Source organism: Sciurus vulgaris, assembly GCF_902686455.1.
Source record: "Sciurus vulgaris genome assembly, chromosome: 13".
NCBI lineage: Eukaryota > Metazoa > Chordata > Mammalia > Rodentia > Sciuridae > Sciurus > Sciurus vulgaris.
Genome location: NC_136474.1, coordinates 50,868,739 through 50,884,646, shown reverse-complemented (window position 1 = coordinate 50,884,646; position 15,908 = coordinate 50,868,739). Strand labels below are relative to the sequence as shown.

At 37.8% G+C, this 15,908-nt stretch overlaps 1 protein-coding gene across 7 annotated transcripts in view; it reads left to right on the top strand.

Moving 5' to 3' along the window:
• OSBPL1A (oxysterol binding protein like 1A) overlaps positions 1-15,908 on the top strand; it is a 200,196-nt gene that overhangs the window by 115,545 nt on the left and 68,743 nt on the right. The gene's annotated exons all lie outside the window — the stretch shown is intronic.

Genomic DNA, 15,908 nt, shown 5'->3' with positions numbered 1-15,908 from the left:
CAATTATTGGGTTTCACAAAACTTGTCTGTATATGTGAAGTGATCAAATTCATAGTAGGGAATGAAAGAGAGGAAGCACGACAAGAGATAGTGGAAATAATAACTAAAGAAGAGCCAGGCGTGATGGCACATGCCTGTAATCCCAGCAGCTCAGGAGGCTGAGGCAGGAGGATTGCAATTTCAAAGCCAGCCTCAGCAATAGCAATGCACTAAGCAACTCAATGAGACCCTGTGTCTAAATAAAATACAAAATAGGACTGGGAATGTGGCTCAGTATTCGAGTGCTCTGAGTTTAATCCCTGGTACCAAAAAAAAAAAACAACAAAAAAAACAAAGTTTAGGCTAAGGAAGGTAGAAAAGGGTATGAGAACATAGAACAAGGAAAGGGAGTTGGTAGGATGTAGACTTACAGAGGAGAGATCATTATATAAAACAGAAGCAAACAGTAGCAGCATTGGCAGAGGTGTGGCAGAATTAAACAGGAAAATGTAATGTTAATAGCCAGATTTCAAACTAGAGAAAGATGATGGTGTTGGTGTTATCAGTTAAATGTGGGTGGGATATGTGAAAAAGTGACTCATACTAGGAAGGCAAAGAAAAGGTAGGATTTGAAAGCTGTAGAAAGAGTGACAAGGTAAGGGAAGAGTTTATATGACCAGGGGAGGCTGGAAGGTAGCTGACATTGAAGATTGCTGAAATTTATTGTACCTCAACACTGTGCCACATTGATTGGTATTATCGTGTGTATTCCCTCTGTGAGGGCCCCCAAAAGGAAGTTATTCAAAAGTTTATGGGATTAAATGCATTGAGGTCTGAATATAAAAGACCCCAGGGACTCCACTGCTCATCTTCTTTATTCCTAAAAACAATTTAATATTATTTTATTTAAAGACCCCATGTTTAGGGCACTTACCTGGTATGCTCAAGGTCCTGGATCCCATCCCCAGTACTATAAACAAAACAAAGTACCTTTGTTATAAATAATTCATTATAATAATACCATTAAGATCTCAGGCCCAGTGAAATTCTCCCTAATTGATCACACACTCTGCTTCAGAAGTTCTTGTTAACATCCTGAGATATTCTCTTTTAGACCTTTACTAAACATTAACATGTATGTATGTGTGTGTACATAAGACTTCTTTTTTTAAGTCATGAATGGAAGTAGCTATTTAATTGCTCTGGATCAGCCTTTTCATTTAACAACCTGTTTTAGAAATTTTTTCCTTCTTTATTATAACTCTAACATTTTCCTTTAAAGACTTCGTAAAAGTCATTATACCACAGTTTCCCTATTTCTGTTTTTGACATTTTATAGCTACTAGTACCTTTATTCTTCATAGTAATATTTTAACATTTTTCTCCTCGATTATCCCTTCTGGGAGGTAGAGCTAAAAAGAACTGTAGTCACTAGGTCAGGACTGACAAATCATTTTCAACTGAAGAGCCAATTCACATTTAGTGCCGTCTGCTACTTCATGGATTGCTGTGCTGAGAAATCCCCTGATGTCCAAGCCAAGTACCCAGACTAATCTGCACGTTTCACCATGGCTGTAGGAATTTCCTAAGGGATATGTATTAACTCCTGAATGACCCATCTGAGTTTTATTGTCTAAACTTAGCCCTTGTCTGGCCTCCCTTATTTACCACTAAAATTTTTGGGATTCATTTGGGATATTGTAGAAAGTGAATTAAACTGAAAGGTCAGATTCCCTCAGTTCAGATGCCCTCGGTTCAAATCCTGACCTGTTGACCTACCCGCATAATTCATTGAGATCATAATGACCATCATTTCAGAATGGCTTTGCCATCTCACCACAGTCCCTACATGTTGATTCCCATTTCCTCCTTCATTTCTGTTAAAGAAGAAGAAATGTCCCCCCTTAACTAAGGTCATCCCTTCCTCATTCCTACTGTTAATACTTACTTGTGCCTTCCCACGGAGACTCGTTCAGTAATTCTTCCTTTACTTAGGTTTTCAATACCATATAACTTTAAGAACTATCTGGCATGGTTTGAATTGGCAATGTCCCTCAAAAGCTCATGGTTTGAAGTCTGGTCCCCGATCCAACAGTATCCAGAGGTGGGACTTTTGGGTGGTGGTTGGATCACAAGGGTTACGACCTCATCATTAGTTTGATTGATTGCTGTATTAATAATTTATGGTGGACTGGAGTTGTGGCTTAGTGGTAGAGCATTTGCCTAGCACGTGTGAGGCACTGGGTTCAATTCTCAGCACTACATATAAATAAATGAATAAAGTAAAGGTTCATCAACAACAACAAAAAATAAAATCATGCATTATTGGGAGGTGGTAGAACCTGTAGGAGGTAGGACCTAGTTGGAGTAAGTAGGTACCAGGCACATACCCTACAAGAGTGTATCTTATCCTTGGCCCCTACCCTGCTTCCATGAGCAGAGCAGGTTTCCTTCCTTATGCCTTTCCACCATGATGTTCTGCCCCTCCTCCTTCCCTTTTAGGAGGACCCTTATGATAACATGGAGTTTGAACAAATAATCCTGGATAATCTCCCCCATTTTAAGATTTTTCATTTAATCCAATCTGCAGAGTCCCTTTTACCATGTAAGATAACATACAATTTCTGGAGATAAGGACATGGACATCTTTGAGAAACCATTATCCTGACTACCACAATTTCAAATTTTATGTATCCAACCTTGACCTCTTGGCAGATACAAATGTACTAAGCTGTCAGCTTTACATATAAAAGATGAATTCTTAATCTTCCTTTCGTATCCTGTTTTTTTCTGGAGTTGGCCTCACTTAAGTGAATGACTCCTCTTTCATTTCCTGCAGGCAGAAACTGGGGGTTGATTCATGACATTTGTGTGCCAGATTCATGACCTGTCCATTCTGCCTTCCATCATCCCTTGAATTTTTCTATGTTCTGTTAATGTAAGGTGATGGTTAAAGTCTAGGTCCTGGGTGGAGACTGTTGGTAAATCATAATTCTACCCATTCTTATACCCTTTGAAAAGTTAATTCAGTTTTCTGTGCATCATTTTTTCATCAGCGAACACCTTATAGTATTATCATCAGTAATAAATATTTGAAGTGTACTTAATATAGTGCCTAGTACATTCAAGGGTTGACATATGTGAGCTCTCATTATTGTCACCTGAGTATGGCCAGTTTTATCTGGCCTCTTAATTGATCTCGGCTTCCAGCTTTGCCCCATTGAACTTTATTCTGTACAGTAATCCACAGTGATCTTTCTGTAGAAGATAAATTATTGCCTTACCCACCTACAGTCTTTCTCATTGCACCATGAATAAAATCTAGCCACCCCTGCAGGTTGCCTATAAGGCTCTCAACATGATCCAGACCCTGCCTGTCTCTTCACACCCATCTGTCCCCTTCTCCCCCTACTCAACAGTTCACCCCGTTCTTTAGCCAGACCTCAAAAGCAGCCATGATACTAGGCAGTTGGATACACAGCTTAATGAGAACAAGCAAAAGTAATCAAAGCTATTTCTTGGATAGTTAATTTTAATTCCTGTATCACAATAATAGATTAAATCAAGCCTATCCTAATATTGAGAAAATATGAAAAAATGTTTAAAGCTATTTCTCTTAAAATACTTAAAATTTTTCACTAAATGTTTAATCTTCTTTTAAAAAGTTGCCAACTTGTATCACTTCCTTTAAAAGGATAATTTTATTTACCTAGATTGAAAGTCCATGTGATTGCCTGTTTCCCTTTATCAAGTTCTTTTTAAGCTTTTTTCAGATAAGCAGGATCAATGGAAATCTACTAATATGGTGGGTAAGACAGACCTTGATGCTGAGCCAACAGTGTATGTAGTAATTTTTCTAGCCCTATGTGATTTTTAGAGAAAATTATTTTTCCAGTATGCTTAGTAACTAAAGATTTCATAAAATTCCATGAAGCAAACAGAATGCTTTCTCACAATTTGAATTCCATTGTGTAAAACATTTAAAAGGAGATAGATCTAATAAAGCATCACATTTTGTCTTCAGTGTGTGTGTTTAAGGAATGAAATAGTTATGTCAAGCAAAATTTCAAATATAACTAAGTGAACGCTTTCTTGGAAAAGGGCTAAATGTTCATGCATATTGAAGCAAAAGGATTTAACAAACAAATGCTAACTAGTTGTGTAGAAAAACTTCATTTTGCTAGCAAATAAAGATACTTTATGGAAGGAAAAAAAAGTGATTCTTTTCACATATTTCTACTCAATTTCATTTTTTTTATATTACTCTCATCTCTACCAAAACTCTCAAGTATCTTTTATCCCGGTCTCCTCCAGATAGAACGAGTTCTTTCCTTTCTTTATTCCTTCAGTTTACATCTCTTTGTGTGTGTGTGTGGTGGGGACTGAACCCAGGGCGTTGTGCCTGCAAGGCAAGCACTCTACCAACTGAGCTATATCCCCAGCCCCAGTTTACATCTCTTGAATAACCTTACCGTGTGTTGTTCTTGTCTCTTTGGGATGGGAAGAACCATATCCATTGACATTCCCTGAAGTGCTTAGCACAGGGTCATCTTCCCATCTTCCACTCTCTAAAAGCTTGGCAAATATAGGTTGTTGAATTAATGTCATTGCTATTTCTGTCCTTCTTAAAAATGTTTGGTAATCAATAAATGATACAAGATTATTAATGGTACTTGCTGATTTCATGCATCAGTGGGGTGGGTATGGATGGGTAATAAAGGAAAGGAAGAGATGTATCAAAGATTAAACTTGCAATCACGTTTGAGTTATGAGACCTGCTCATAGAGGGGCAAAGAAAAGCTAAGAGGGAGAAAACCAAAGATGCATGACTGTTCAGGTCTCTTGTAATCATTTAAGGAATTATCCTTTAAATATTTATTACCAGTTAAATAATTTCATGACACTTATTCTTAAGTACTGATACTAGTCTGAGATAGCAGTTTTGTGGAAAATTCCTGCCCTGTGAATTTTATAAGTTCAAAATGTTTTCCTTCCTCTGTGTTCACTTTCCTTTTTGGAAACAAGTTGAGATCAGTTGCTCAAGAGAAGCTTTCTTGCTCGGTTTTCTTCTTAATGCTATTTTGGTTGAAATGTGCATGAATAATGCATAAAATCCAATAGTGTAGACTGGCAAAACCAATAGATAGTTATACCATGAGACTGAAGCCAGCTTTAGCATTTTTCAATAGTTGTAAGGGCAGATCTTTTAAAGCATGTCTTTCCAAATCAAAACTTTCAAAATAGAAGGTGGTAATGAAAGAACTTTGGTTTTGTGTGGAAGACAGTGACATGGGAACAGTTTTCAGCTGTGTTAAAGTTTAATTCAATAAATGCAACAGGTAATAGTTGATAAAAAGTAATAACATCTGCAGTGGCAATTTACATATAGACGATACAGGATTTGATGAAGATCATTAGTTTTATTGGTAAGAACTCAGAAGTGCATAAAGATCATTTAGTAAGACTGTCCTTTATGTTCTATTCCCATGCCCAATATTCTCTCCTGTAGTTTATTTATTTTAAATAGCTGTAAATTCTTATCTGTGACTTTCTTGTGTCTCTTTTCTATATTCAGGACTATCTAGTAATTTGTGGTCTCATGTACCTCTGAGTTCATAGCACTTATTTTTCTCTCTTTCTTACTTGATAACTAGCTAAATACTACCTTGTTCTCACCTTTTATCTTTGCGTATTTCTTCTTTATCTCCCCTTAAGGGCAGAGACCTTGTGTATTAACTTTTGTATTTCCCCTATTACTTAGCACAAAACAGGTTAATTAGTTGATGTATAACATTGAGTAGCAGAGAGTATGATTGTTACTAAACACCTTTCTAGGTAGCATGTGGTACAACATCCAGAAAGGTCTCAGGAATAGTTTGTTTATAATATTAAAAACTGATCTAGCAGCTTACTCATACTGTGATATGTGTGTGTGTGTGTGTGTGTGTGTGTGTGTGTGTGTTCATAGAGGTACACACTAGTAAATGTAATTTATACTTTAAGTTTTGGGTTGACTTTTTGGTTCATCATCACTTTAAAAATGTTTTATTGACAAATGCATCTATTAATGCTTATTATAAAACCATGTGCATTTTGTATTATCCTAATGCTTATTAAAAAGGTATTATTAATCTAAAATACTTTTTGAGTGCTCACTATGTGGCAGATACTTTCTTGGACCCAGGGATACCAAGATTATTAAGATCCAGTCCCTGAAATCAGTGGGTTTGTGGGCCAACTAGGAGGAAAGGCAGGCATGGAAGATAATTATGTGTTATAAGATCTCTGGTCCTCCAGTCCACTGTGGCTACTCCCAAGATCAGACCCTAGAGTTTGTCTCTCAGTAACTATATCTCCTCTCTCATCCCAGTTTTATTCAGCCCACAATCTGACTATCTCCTGTCTTTTGACCCACTCTCTCTAAAATTCTGATCTTTGACCATGAGAAGACATGTACTGCATGTTTTCACTGTCCGTCTTAGGTCCTCCCCTTTTCCTTATCTAGATTAGATGTCATGGGGTATCACATGATCCCTTTCATGCCTGACTCTCCTTGCATTGAACTCACTAAGCAAAACTCCAGCTTGTTGGTCTTTCCCTTCCATGCCAGTTCCCAAGCAACTAGATAAGACTGGAGTCAAGTACAAGGCCATGATATATCCTTCAGCTTCATGGCTGTTAATGTCTGCTTGGCCTGTTTTGCTGCCCAGCAATCTATTTGCATTTTTCTAGTTAGTTCATTCTATGTGCTTGTTTCATATTTCTGCTCTCATCTGAAATTTCTAATACCTTCTCCTCTCAGCTCCACTGAGTACATTGTTTATGTCACAGAAACTCCTCTTTTCCACTGCTGAAGTCTCGCATGCAAGTGTTCCCCTGTATTCTGCCTCTGTACTTTACAGTTATGAATGCTATGTCCCTAACTGAAGCCAAGCCCTCTATTTGTGCCCCTCTTACTCACAGAAGGACATCCTGCGGTTCCTTTTTTCCCCCAGTAACCAATCAGTCCTTGTCCCCAGCAGTATATTTTAAAATACAACCCCACTATCCCCTTAATGCTTCATCACTTTCCTCTCCTGCCATTCTTCTTGAACACCCTCTGTGTGTTTGTTCCTGCTGTGGCATTGCAGTTTCTCTCAGCTGGGCCATCAGTGTCATGTGTTGCCTATTGATGTGGTTCTTCCTTTCTCAGTACACCTCTTGTGCTCAAGGTGCAATCATTGAACCTCTTCTCTCTTCTTTCTGCACCTTTTCTCCAGGTCTTTTTGTACTCCAGGTGTGGTCTCTGGACCAGTAACATCGACATCACCTGGTAGCCTTGGAAATGCAGAATCTCAGGCACCAACACACCCTTGCAAATAAGAATCTGCATGTTTACAAATCCCTAGGTGATTCCCAAACACATCAAAGCCTTTGCAGCATTGCTTTGAATAATCTCATCTAATCCCATGCCCTTAACTATGGTCTACATTCTGGTAACTCCATCAGTTTTGTGTCCCCAGTCTCATTCTTCTCCCTGAATTCAGACTCATACCTAAATATCTATGTACTCATTCACCTGTCTGATTGGATCCCTAAATGTCCTAAAATGTCTGGAAGAGAACTCGTGATTCTGCTCACAAACCTGCCCCCTGTGCAGTCTTCACATCTTCATAAATAGAAGTTCCATTTTTCCACTTGATTCAGCCAAAACTGAGAACCTTTGGATTATCCATCGTAGACCCTTATTTATTTTTCTCTCATATTAAATGCAACAATTCCTGTCGGATCTACCTTCAAAAGACAGCAGAATCTGACTGTATTTCAGAATTCCACTGCTCTCAGACAGGCCAAGTCCCCACCATCTCTCGCCTGGATTATCATAGTGGGTATCTAACCAGACTGGCCTTCAGGTTTGCATCTTATTTCTTGTGGTATTTTGAGCATAGCATTCATAAATATCCTTTTTAAGCATGGATCCATTCACATCTATTCTCTGCATGGCACCCTCTAGTGACTTCGCTTCTCATCCAGAAAAAGCCTGAGTCCCAGGTCACCTGGCCCTCTCCTACCATCCTGAGACCTGCCTCTGTCCCTCTCAGTTGTGCTCTGCCATCACATTGATCTCAGTGCTAGATTTCAAATTTGCCAAGCATGCCCTTTTCCTCAGTATTTTGCTTCTAATTATTTCCTCTGACTGAAACTTTGTTTTCCCAGATAACTGCAGGACTCACTCACCCATTTTTTTTCATTTCCTACTCAGAACTTTACCATGCCATTTTCTATCCCTTTTTCTTCCCCGCTTCTCCCTCTCAAATAGCACCTTTCAGAAAATATGTGTTTATTGATCTCTCACAACTAAAATGTAAGCTTCTCAATAAAGAGGGGAGGGAGGAGTCTTATTTAGTTCACCAGTATATTTCTATCCCCTAGAATAGGGCTAGACAAAGAGGTGCTTGATAAAAATTTGTTGTACAAGTGAATAAGTACCACCAAATGTACGTAAGGTGTGTTGTAGCAATTCAGACGAGAGGCAGCTAACTGAGAAACTTGGAGAGAACTTCACAAAACATACTCCATCTAAGGGATGTTTGGAAGGGTCAGTAAGAGTTCTGCAGACAAATGAGGACAAGAATATGCTCTGTGGAGGAACAAAACACACACAAAGATAGAGAAAAATAGTTTTCAAAGCTGTGAGGTGTCATGGTGGAAGCAGACCGTGACTGTTTTGAATGCTGAGGGGTAGTGAGAGGGCATAAAGCCAAGATGGTGTTTAGGGACAGTTTGTGACAAGTCTGGTTACAAAATTCTGCTGATGAATTTTATCATATTAGGTAGTGGGGAGCCAACAGATAAGTATGTAGAATAACGTCAGGTTAGTGTTTTAGAACATTTCATTCTTTTCATATGTAAACACTGTGGAATCTTATAATATGCTTACATTATTACTAAGAATTAGAAATTGAAAGAAAAGAAGGCATATCCTTTAATCAACAGTTTGTATTCTAATAGAAAATACTTTTTATTTTAGGAGTGAAGGTTGATTTGAGGTCCTGGGAGAGAGATGACAAGAGCTTGAGTAAAAGCAGTGTGAGAATGGAAAGTTTCTCTTCTCTCCCTTTTTTGATTTAGTGGACATGTTCCTTCTGAGCTCTGCTGGGGGTCAGAGGCTTCCTTTAGGAAACCTGGCTGACTGTCGACTTGATCAAATCCCCCTTTACAGCTCGGTGTGTACTTTGTATTGTAGCACTGCCCGCAGTTGGACATTTTGTACTTGTTTGTGTGATTGATTTTTGTCAGGCCTGCCCCTCAACCATACAGTAAATTCCAAGAGAAACTTTGGATTCTTAGCAGCTAGCATATATGCTGGCACATATTGGGTGCTCAACTGTTTGAATAAAATTCTGAGATATATTTTTCAAGGCTAAATTGAGTGAAACAGGACCTGTTAGTTGTGGAGGATGAGCTATCCTGTAGAATTTCCTATTCTTGGTTGTTACTTAAAATTCCATAGTCTGTTTACTGAAAATTTCCATGTGGCCCAAAGCATCTCAAACTGTTTGATGGAAACTGAATATGTCATCCTGTTCTGTCTCCTTCTATAGTCCTTGTCTTGGTTAATGACATTGTCATCTAAGTCCTATAAAAACTATGTCGAAGTCACTTTTTGCCCCCCTTTCCTTCTTGTTCCCCTTCCTCAAATCTACATATGTAATCTTCTCTTGTTCTCCATTCCTCCCCCAGTGTTCATTGCCAAAACCCCAGTACAGACTCCCCTTCTTTTTAACTCCTCAGACCGACTTGGTCCCTCCCACATTATAGAAAGTAGACTGAAAAACAGTCTTCCTGACATACATCCGTGTCCTAGCCCTGAAATTTGGAGATCTTTACAGATGTGATTAAGTTAAGTATTTTGAGGTGAGATCATTATAGATTATCTAGGTTGGACCTAATTCCATCCCAAAGATCCATATAAGAGAAGCAGAGGGTAATTAGAGGAAAGTTCACATGTAGATGGCGGCAGAGATTAGTGATGTGGCCACAAGCCCAGGAATACTAACAGCCACCAGAACTGGGAAAGGCATGGAAGAAGGTCTCTCCCCTTGATCCCCCAGAGAGTGTGTGGTACTGTCAAAACTTTGATTTTGACCCAGTGAAACTGATGTGAACTTCTCATTTCCAGAATTTTTAACACTAAGTTTCTGCTTTAAGCTGCTGAGTCTGTGTGGTAATCAATATAGTAGCTATGGAAAATGATACATCTAAGTTATGAGTAAAGTTTAAACCAGAGCTTAATCAGGCTCAAAACACAGCCACCGACTTCCATCATCTACGGTTAAGTTCAGACTCTGATCTGCTCCAGATTAACAGCCAGCTTCTAAGGGACATGTCTTCTCCCTCTTGCCACCCTCCTCTAGCTGTGCCTAGTAATCTTGGCCACATGCATTGTTCTGTCAGGTCCTGGGGCTGTCCACTCTTCCTCTGACACCCAGTGTTCTCTCTTCCTACCTGGAAGTCATCTCTGTCCTTCCCATTACAACTCACATGTCATGTCTCCTTGGAAATAGACCCTAGTTCCCCTAAGAGTTTCTTCCCCTATTTCCACAAACATTTGTTTAAATTACACACTTATATGTGTATTTCCCACTGAAGTAGACATTATGTGGAGAGTACCAACCATATTTTGTTAACCTTTCTAAATTACAGCAACCAGCCCTTTACCTAGCATGTAGTAGGTACTTGGTAAATGTTCCTTTGTTAAATTGAAGTTCCATGAAAATACTTAATTTTCTAACTGTGGATTAGTCTATAACTGGTTTTTAGTTCTAGAATTATTTTCTTTATAGAGTGAATGCATATGTGACCTTTCTGAAAATAATTTTGAGAAAGGTTGTCAGCAAGACAAATTGGAAAGCTCTGGATTTGGTAATCCAAAATAGATACGTTTAATATTTCCATGAACTGGGGGTGTAGCTTGGTGGCAGAACATTTGCCTAGCATGTGTGAGGCCCCAACTTCCATCTCTGCACTGAAGAAGAAGAAGAAAAAAGATTTACAGTATAATAATGTGGTTTGTATGATTCATCTTCAATTACAACAGTAGTAGGTTTGTTTGGGGACAAGCCAATACCTTTAAGAAACTCTTTCACAAACAACACTATACCATTTGGTTAATTCTGACCTTAGACATCAATCAGAGAGGATATGCTGAAATATTTCTGACCCTTGTTGCATGCTGCCAAGGTTCTGTTGCACACTTTTATCACTTCCTTAGTAAATTATTATAGCAGTCTCTTGGCAGCCTCCTCTGTACTCCTGATTTTCAGTTTATAATTTATTTTAAATATGATAGGCTTTCTTTATTATCCTTGTATTTATTGTGTCATTTTTGAGTTTATGCAATGATACCGTGAGGCTAAATAAAAAATTGACCCTGATACTTTAAGTTGTACCTTGGGTTACTCTGGAAGTGTTTAGAACAGGCCTGCTGCATGGGAAGCCCTAAACAATAAAGGCATTAAACTGAGCCTATGTGTTTCCTGCCCATTTCCTTTTACTCTGAGTAACAGGAGGAAGGGCAATTTGGACATTGTCCATAGTTCTTCCATGCCTTGCTCCTTTGTACTGTTTGTTCTCAGGCTAGCTTTCAAAGGTCCTGTTTAAAAAAAAAAATCTATGTATTGCGATAACTTCTAAGAATTAGTGGCATGTTTATATTGTGAACTTTCTGACTTTCTCTTTCAGCCTCTTAATGGTAGGAAAAGTTAACAAATTAGTACCTGAAAAGCTCCTTTACTTAGAAACAGAGTGTAGAGGTAAAGATCCTCTTAAACCTAGAGTTAAGTTGGAGTCCCAGAAACCTAGTCATAGCCATTGGTTTCCATGATATTTTGATGAGGAAGGGGGACCAGGTACAATCTGAAATGTGTTTAACCAAGTCTAAGTTCCAACAGAACCAGAACTTTAAAGATCTGAGCCACTAAAGACTTGTCACATTAAAGACAACTTTGAGGTTTTTTGTTTGTTTTTATTTTTAAGCCATTCTATTAATGTTGCTGTTGTAATTGAAATAACCAGGCAGAGTTCTGTGTACCTTAAATGCTTCTCCATAAACTAGTGCATTTATCTTATAAAATGGTTTTTTTCCTAGTGTCATTCTGATATATATATATATATATATATATATATATTTTTTTTTTTTTTTTTTAATAAAGTATACAATGACTACCCTAAGTCACCCAAATCATTTTCGTACTAAGTGGGAATAAGTGCATACCATGTTTTCCATTTCCCATCATGGGCTGTACAGATTTTCCTAATTGTACACCAAAAGTTCGATAAATAGTGTAGGGCTATTTCATAAATCTATACCCTGTTTTCCAAGGGTCATTGAAGTATTCTGAAATTTTTGAGTGACTTTGCTTTATTATACATTTCTTAGGGGAAAATACAGTGGGAAATAATAATGAAAGGCTAGTTAGCATGATCTGAAATCTACATATATAGTTAAAATAATTTGCTGCTGTATTTAAAATGCAATTTTCCTTCTATATGGTTTTTTTGTGTTTGTGTTTTTGTTTTGTAATTGGTATTAAGGTGAGAATTAACAGGACCAGAATATGATTCATCCATCCAACATGATAGATCTTGGACCTTGGATTGATAAGTTTTTATTTGTCTGCTTGTTTGAAGGTGTTTTTGTTGTTGTGTCATTAATGTTTTTGTTTAGTTTATATATGACGTGAAATTTACCATTGTAACCATTTTTATGTGTACAATTCAGTGGGGTTAATTACGTTCATGTCGTGCAATCATTATCACCATCTTTTAGCTTCTCATCATTGTTAGATACCTGAGATAATCAACTTATAAAGAGAAATTATTTATTTTGGCTCACAGTTTTGGAGGAAAGACCTCTCCACTCCTTGAAGTTTCCACACCTCCTGATGGTCAAGCTGGGGACTAAGTCTTTAACTTATGGGCCTTTGGGGGGACATTTAAGATGCAAACTAGATGCAAACTACAGCACTGTCCATCTCCAGAACTATTTCATTATTCCAAACAAACTTTATACCTGTTAAGCACCATCTCTACTTTCCACTCTCTCCTTTTGTTTTTGAAGTATGAGTATTATAGCTTAGACTACTACTGTAAGAACATAGCAACCAGCACATGGGAAGCATAAAGCACACTCTTTCCTGATATGTTTTGTTTCACACTAAGGAATTAATATATTGCCTAGTAACAACAGATAGTCGATAAGACCTGAGCTATTTGATATTTTATGTGTAGACAAAATTGAAGAATCCACAACTGTAACTCTAACCTTTTGGGAGGATGAATCAGGAGGAGCTCAAGTTAAAGACCAATCTCAACAATTTAGCAAAACCCTGTCTCCAAAAAAAAAAAAAAAAAAAAAAACTGGGAATGCAACTTACTGGTAAAGCACCTCTGGTTCAATCCCCAGTACCAAAAAGAAGATTGAATTATTGCCTCAGAGGCACTGAGACCTGTCACTGATTTACTTGACCAGGAGGCTTGAAAATTACTTCTTTGGATAAGCTTTGACCTTTGTCAGTAAAACTCAGTGGTGGTTATAGCCTATTTGGTATTTAGCTGAACATGTTTGAATTTAAATATCTTAAGAATTGTTGGTCTTCATATGAAATGATGTCATACTGGAAATAAGTAACTTCATGTAAATAATGTTAAGAAGTTATAATCTATTAAGAATGATTTCCTATTGCCAAAAACATAAGTCTAGTTTATTTCACACTGCATACATCAGACATTTCTGCTTATAGAACTGGAGATGGCTGAACTTTTGTTATTAAGCAACTAGTTTTTATTTCACAGTACTATAAATCATGCAATTGATCATGTTTCATTCTTTTACCTTTGAAGCTTGAAAGCTGAGTTTGACTTACCACTAGCAATTATAGCCTCTCCTGGCATTTCTAGCTTCATTTTATATCCTCTTTGTCCTACTGTCTGCCATTGATTTTTATTTATTCTACATGGTCAACTTCATGACTGACTCACAACCTTTACCCCACCATACCTGTTCTCCATCTTCTCTGCCTTCTTCCTGAGTACCTTATTTCTCTCTGGAACATGGTGTTCCCTTTGCCTGGAACAGTTCCTGTGTCATATCTGTCCTCTGCCCCTGTTCTTACTCCTTGTCAGCCCTTTCCTGACATTGTTTTCTCCACTCCAAAGTGATGCCTCCTTTATGGCCCACTGAATGCTCTTAGACCTCTGTTATTACACCTGGAAAAATATACTGAACTCACTGGTTTCCCCAAACAGTCTACCTCTGCTGGACCATGGGTGGGGGACAATATCTCATTCTTTGAATCCCACATGCCTTCCATGTGATAAAAGGAAGGGAGGAGTGAATTCAGAAGCCTCAGATCTGGTAGATGAGTCAAAATTAGAATTGAAAAATGACCAATATGAAGGTAATAAGAGAAGGAGTTTGGGAGCCACGTAGAGAAGAGTAAAGATACAGGGAAAGGGCAGGGGTGAAAGGAATAGAAGAGAGGTAGGCAAGGTGAGGGGACAGAAGGAGCAGATCAGGTATTGCTAGCTACAGAGGACAAGAATCTGTAGTGCCACCTGATGATGTATCCTTGGGGCTGAGCACAGTGGTCCCATGGTGTATATTCCTACAGTAACTGATACAGATAAAGGTAGTAGGTTTTCAGCTTATATTTTTCACCACATAGAAATCTTCTTTTGGGAAAAAAAATGTTTGCTTCATTAAAAGCTCTTATTGCTTCTTTCTTAGTGTTTACTGTACATCTACCTTTTGTTTAAAAAAAAAAAACTACTTTTTAAGTGGGCAAGTCCTGTCTTATGATTCGTGTCTCTTAAATTGCAAACACAATATTCTGTGCATAATAATATTTCATAAATAAAGTTTTTTGATTGCTTTGTGATTTTTTGACATCTAAATTATGAACTAAAAATGCATCATAAATAATATAAATGTGGATAGTTATTTTGACTCTAAATTATCAATTTTTTAAAATGTGAAACACATTTAAAAGTGTAGATATGAAAACCCACCTTGGCCCCACCACCCCAAGACTGCTGTTACCATCTTTGATTCTGGTTTTGTCACATGCTTCCTCAGAGCAGCATATGTGCCTCTGCTGTGTGCCATTTTAACATTTTAACATTGAATATTATACCATGTACCTTGGGAACCTTTGCTCGCACCTCTCTGCTGACTCCAGAAAATGGTCAGATTACCTGTCTGCCTCATGTACCCCTGTTCAGGCAGGACAGAGTGAATGGCATGAGATCTCATCATGCTATTGAGAATGGTGCATAATTTGAAACTTATAAATTATTTACTTGTGAAATTTATTTAATATTTTTGATGGTGGTTGACCTTGGGTAACTGAAACCATGGGTAAGGAGTATACCATATATTTCTTCATTATGAGATGTGTGACAGAACAAAGCTATGGTTTTAGAAATTATTTTAATATCATTATTTTATTTGTTCATTTGGTGCGGAGGATCAAACCCTGTGCCTCATGTGTGCTAGGCGAGTGCTCTGCCACAGAGCCACAGCACCAACTAGAAATTTTATTAAATTTATATTTGTGCAAAATGAAAAGGACTTTCCCAGTGTGGAAAGTCTTTCTGCAAGTCATCACATCATTCAGAGGATCTGGGTTCAGAGCTCAAGATGTACTGTCCTTTCTAACCTGCAGCTCTGTAGCCCCTATAGTTCTTCTGAATCAATCTACTATAATAATGTAAAGCTCCAAGATTTTGGTTGAATCATAGAATACAGTTGGTGGGGAAGAAAGCTCTAAAACATTTTGTTTTCCAAAGAGTTCAGTTATATATTCTTAGCAGATTGCTGATGAATGTGTTTAAGGAAGCTTGCATGAATGTGTCTCCATATCTTTCCCAGAGGTGAGGACAGTGAA